The 6,343-nt window shown below is 30.5% G+C and overlaps 1 long non-coding RNA gene across 1 annotated transcript; it reads left to right on the forward strand.

The window, feature by feature from the left end:
• The first annotated feature begins 277 nt into the window (after positions 1-277).
• LOC149054864 (uncharacterized) lies at positions 278-6,089 on the forward strand. Its single transcript, XR_016191898.1, has 4 exons — positions 278-554; positions 851-922; positions 4,779-4,883; positions 5,562-6,089. It is a non-coding gene; the product is annotated as an uncharacterized LOC149054864 (long non-coding RNA).
• The last annotated feature ends 254 nt before the right edge of the window (positions 6,090-6,343 follow it).

Below are 6,343 nucleotides of genomic sequence, written 5' to 3' on the forward strand. Positions count from 1 at the left end.
AATAACAATATTATTATGTATTATTATGCGCATAAATTTCGAGGGGTCGAGTTGAAAAATAGAAAGAAAAACAATAATAAAAACCGTCTTCTATATACGACAACAACAACACATAACGATACGAACGCGGACGAGACGCACACGCGGCGCGAAGGCGTCGTCGTCCGCCGTCCGGATGTCTTGTTCGCGGGGGTGGCGCGGGCGGGGGTGGTGGCGCTTGCGCCCGACAGCCGTTTCGCGCGCATATCGACAGCTCCTTCCCCGGGCGGCGGCGGCGGCGGCGGTCAGTGCGATTCCGAGGCTTTGCGAGATGCGATCGTCCGCCACCATCGCCGCCGCCGTTGTCGCTTCCGTTGTATCCGTTGCCGATGACTAGCCGTAGGCCACATACACGACATTTGTGTTCCGGGTCCGTTCTTTACGCCGACCGTGGCGGAAGTCATTTAAACGTCGCGACGGTACTTCGAAGGCCTTCACCATTTACTGTTGGCTGAGCTCGTCGTCTCCCACTGGGAGACACAACTACGGACCGTCCGCGCTAGGTGGCAAGAGAGGTATACATCATGTGCATAACTTTTGCATAGATCTCCGTGGTGCACCCTTCGACGGCCGTTTATTGGATCGTAAACCCCAACAACCACCCACCCGCTCGGTACCCACACTGCTTTGTATACCCCGGACTTGTTATAATAAGTGCCTGGTGGTTCTCGCTGGAAGCCCCCCCCCCTGCACTGACACTCACCAGAAACACAATAATATTATGTTGATATCATTATCTCAATGTTTGGATATCAACATTATCATTGTACTCGCTGCAGCTGTTTGTTATACGATGTATGTTTGTCCGCAGGCACTTTCCCGAACGTCGCCATGCAGGAAGTGGAGAGGGCCAAGGCCAGGCACATGGCGAAAAAACATAACAGTGAGTTGTGTACAACATTATTATAATATATATATATATATATATATATATATATATATATATATATATATATACTATTTGATTGTATTGTTATGATAACGCCGTGACAATAATAATATTATTATTATTGTTATTTATTTACTATACGCATCTAAACGGAATTGGGTACCTCTATAGGCGTTACAATTACAATTATTAGCAGTAGACATGAACCGCACACACATGCACAAGACTACGAGGATGGTGGTCGTACCTTCAGCCTATAAATTCTTATTATATTATTTGAAAAACTATAAAATCCCGAATGCGCTCGTCGACTAGCCGACTTTTTTCTTTCCGCTCTCACTCCCTCACCGGAGATCGCCTAGTGATTCCACATTTTATCACAATGATATATAATATTAGTATACGTATAGTCAACGTCGTCACCGCACGATTCGTATGTATAGGTACCTACATATAATAATAATAATAATAATAATAATAATATTAACTACCTATATACCTACCATTCCGCTTTCGTTGCGATTTCATATGTGCAGTCGTTAACCGCGAAAGTTTGTCGTCGTTCCCGTTCACATATTATTATATTATAACATTGCAATAACGTGTTATAATAATATGCGCACTAACCCTCCATTTTAATGTTACTTATAGGTACCTACTAACGATAATATTATGTTATGCAATAACAACAATATAATTTAATGATAATTCAACTGTAGCTACCTAAGTCTTAACCGCGTCCTCGAACTGAGATCGGTATACAATATTAAGATGGCGAACATGTAACTGGGGCGTCTTTATGACGTATGTGTATAGTTGATGGAGGGTTGCAGAGCTCGAAAGCGTCACGTCGCGAAAATTACGAAGAGACTCATCGTGTTTGCGATGGAAAATAATTCAACGTTATGCGAAATGGTATTCGTACGATATAGTTATTTCTTTGCTTACAAAAGAAATTATATTGAACGATTTTGCACATTGCAATATTATGATATTGTTAATATCTGTCTATTCCATCGGAGAAAAGTCAATGGGATCCCAGCGACTCGTATATTCAACATTTCAACACCATATTTTGTGCGTTTAAAAGGTCATTCGGACGATGGTGTTAGCATATTATCATGACCGACTCAGTGCGTAGTATAAGACATAGACCAATTCATACATATTTATTATCAAACTATAAGCAATTTAACACACTTTCTATATCTGAACAAGTGTTGTGTATCTCATTTAAACATTATGTTCTCATATGTACCGAATTTCTTTGTATCGAAAAAAAAAATGATAAACATTATGAAATATTATCATAATAATTTATGCTCCAAACGATTTAGTATGATATTATTTTAAAATATGACGTGTATCCATCAAAATACTACGACGATTTTAATTTGTTACGTGCACATGATGCATTTTGTAAATAGGCAGGTAGTGAGAAAATGTGAAATACTAAACAACTTATTCAATTTATCTTAAATAACATAATAATTCAATATACAATATCAGTTAAGAAAAATAATACAACATAAATACATAATCAATAATTGAAAACCAATAAAAATATCATGTTTGAAAGAGTAAAATTAAGTTTGTGTTTAATAATTTTACTTATAATAATTACTGTAAAGTGGTAAAATCTATAAAAGTCTTTAAATCAGTATTGAACCTGTGCTATAAAATATTTTGCATTGGCTTCCGTGATTATAATAACCTATTAGGAACTTATTTAATTTATAACTAAAGTGGGTTTTTTTTTATATAAATATTGCAAAATTATGCAGTTTACAATTCAGTAATGTGTTCAACACATTTATTTAGATGATGCGTAGTAAATAATAATGTAGGTGAAGTATTGTATTTTCTTAATGTTGGGTCAAGGTAACATAAGCAATTTGTGGAATTTAGGTATGTGTGTGTGTGTGTGTGTGTGTGTATAGTGTTTACACACATATTTACTGATATTTTCAGGGTATAAAGAATGTGGCATTCATATACGTATGGAAATTCAGTTTATTATTATTTATTACCTACGCAGTTTTTATTCTATAAACAAATATAATTGAAAATGTTTTTTTTTAATTTATAGAAATTGTTATATCTATATTAAATGCGTCTATCTTGCAAATTAATTAAAATTGTGCGCAGGTGTTGTGTTTTACATTCTAAATAATTTCCAAACAAAATTAGTCACTGTTTTAAGTTTAACGAAACAAATTTCATTACGTAAATTAAAAAAAAATAGTCTATAATATGCAGAATTAAAGAGGCCTTATAACGATACCTATGATATACGCAAAACTCAGTAATTGGTAAACACCCATATTACAAGTGTAATACGTATATCTTGGAGAATAAATAATAAAACAAATAAACAGATTAATAAAAAAAATGTTTGTCTAAAATATAATTGAAAGTAATAGAATAACTACCGACATTTATTATCAGAAATTTAAATAATTTTTACAGAACTTAATCGACAAATTTTTTTTACATTGACTGGAAATTATATAATATGTTATGTTTGCCCTGTATATTATAAAATCAATATAATATAATATCATAAAAACTACGATGCTGACGATAAAAAAAAAAAAAAAAAAAATAATATTTTTGATTTGAAATTTTTTGCATATTCAACGATAAGTTTTAATATGTTAAGTAGGTACACTGCAATAATGATAAAATTAAACACGATAAGTATAATTTATTATTATTAACATCCATTCTATATCCTCGAAAAAAATTGTGTTCAGTCAAGTCTCCAACGCTTTATAAATAATTGTGATATTACCTTTAAAAGCACATTTTTGATTACGTATTTTATCGATCACAGTTTATTTGTCAAAAGGTTGCGTATAAATGTGTATACAATTTTTTGTATCACAAATTGCTTATGGATAATAACGAACGTTTTCAGTTAAGTGCGTTGTTTTTATGAACCTTCTTGCACAATATTGAACGGTATATGGGAGCTAATAATATGTGTCGATCGATTGTTGAATGAAAATTTAAATTGTTACTGTAGTAGATATTTTATCTAAATAATTTATGTTCAGCTAGATGCCATAAATCGGACGACTGTTTGTATCTTGTACATAAAACAAAACTGTCATCATTATTTCAGCATGATAATAATATTATACTATTGTAATATTATGGGTATCGAGTATAACGAGAAAACCTGTACGGGACGTTAACTTAAGTGATCGGTATCGTATTATAGTAAATAATGTTGTGTTCACTGTATAATATTTTTACACCCTTACTCGAACAATGGTATATCGAATTGCTATGATAATACTGTTGAATAACGCTTTTGTATTGTGTTTTTATTTTACCTTGTAACATTAAAAAGTAAAAACATAACTATCGTACGAATAATATAACAGTGCATCACTATTATTCTAATATTAAAATGCTCAATATAACGTACATACAACTATAACTTACTGTGTAAAATAAATAAAATACGACGTGTCAAAGTTGAGTTTTATATTAATTGTACGAGCACAAAGGTTTATTTAAATCATGCAGACTCTGATTTCTAAATTAACTAAGAATTCAATTTTGCATAAAACATATTGTTTACTGTAACATGTTTCGCAGAAATAATACTAGCCTTTATGAATAAATTATATATTACACATTTAAAGCCAAATGGGCGATTCCTTCACTTTGTGAACCATATTATTCGTTTTTATTTCTCATACATCACATTCACTTATTGTTCCCATGTTTGAACGGGTTGTGTTAAATAAAAAAATACATTTAAATAGCAACCAAAATATTAGATATTCGATTCAGAAATGTTTAATAAAAATCTGTTTTTATATTTATATTTTTTAAGGCAAGGTAGAACGACAAAAATCATCAGACAAAACGTTGTCTAAAGCACCAAGTATTGAGACCAAAAAACCAGAGAAATGAGAAAAAAACATTCACATTATCAAAGGTATTATTTTCATATCAATCTCATACAATAATACGTTTAGCTGTGGTCAACATTTCAACAATATAGACACATGATATAAGTACACAAAAATATATTATTACATTTTTCTACAGTGCACACCTTGTCATATTATTTACAAATTAATTATGCATGCAGTAATTAAATCTGTTACAAGTCAGTTGTTTAAATACATAATTATGTAACTAAAAAAATAAATAAAATATAAGTGAGGCTCATTAGCTTGTGTTAATCCAAATAACACAATATAACATAATATTAAAATGTAAATATTATTTGTAAATGAGTTATTACTTATAATATTTTTATTTACATTTTATTATTTGCTTACTTCTGTTCAATGTTCATTGGGTTTTTTTCTGTGCTCTTAGCGAAGCTACCTATTAACGATTAAGCAAAACTACCTTTTTTAATCTCGACTTAAATCTCGTAAATATAATATGATTAATATTACATGTTTTGAGCTATTTTGATGTTCGCTCAGGCACAATGAAAACCAAACGATGAATGAAAAAACAAGTTGGCAAAGAACTATAACTCTTATTTTTAGATTAAATCCTAACTTTAATGATCTCAATATGTCAATATATAATATATATATTATATTATTTTGACATTTTATAATATTATGTATTCACATTAAAACTGTTTTTTTTTCAGATTTTATTTTTTTAGCACTCTCACTGAAAATGATAACAACACAGTAATCAAATATACTTCTTTAAGTACTTACACACTTTAATAATATTATTGTAATTTATAATACACATAATAATTTCATTGTATATTTACATAATACTAATAATCGTGTTAATTGTGCATCAAATTTTATCACGTTTCTTGTATTCAACGACCAAACATATTTTGTAACGTTTAGAGTGCAGAACAAATAATATGACATTATTTCATTATAATACCTATATTGTTGTATAAAAATATTATGTCACACGTATCATGTTTTTTTTTTATTATTATTATTTCTATTCGTTTGTAAATTTAAAGCTCAAACGTCTTTGAATGGTTAATAATATTATTATACTTTGTAAGCGTCTTAGACGTATGTCACACTCAATTATATTTATATTACACATTTACACCTATATAATACTATATATTTAATAAATATTTGTTTACTTATAGAATTATGCAATACGAATGGAAATAAATGAACACAACTCCACATTAAAATTATTGTCTACGATTTCAAACTCTCCTGATTCTAAAATCTAAATGAACTACTTCGTTATTTTATTCATGACATGTTACTGGATTATTCGTATTTTCGTGCATTATTTTGTTTTGTTTTTTTGTTTTTAGGAAGAAGTGTCCAAATTTTATCAACAGCTCTCTGAAAAAGAAATACTATATTCACCTATATTTAATCAGTCAAACAAAATATTTTTAACGACGTTAGCTGACTTCTTATTTACACTCGGTAGCAA

The sequence above is a fragment of the Diuraphis noxia genome, unplaced genomic scaffold (assembly GCF_037042655.1).
Source record: "Diuraphis noxia isolate RWA-SAM2 unplaced genomic scaffold, SU_Dnox_SAM2 contig0005, whole genome shotgun sequence".
NCBI classification, from domain to species: domain Eukaryota; kingdom Metazoa; phylum Arthropoda; class Insecta; order Hemiptera; family Aphididae; genus Diuraphis; species Diuraphis noxia.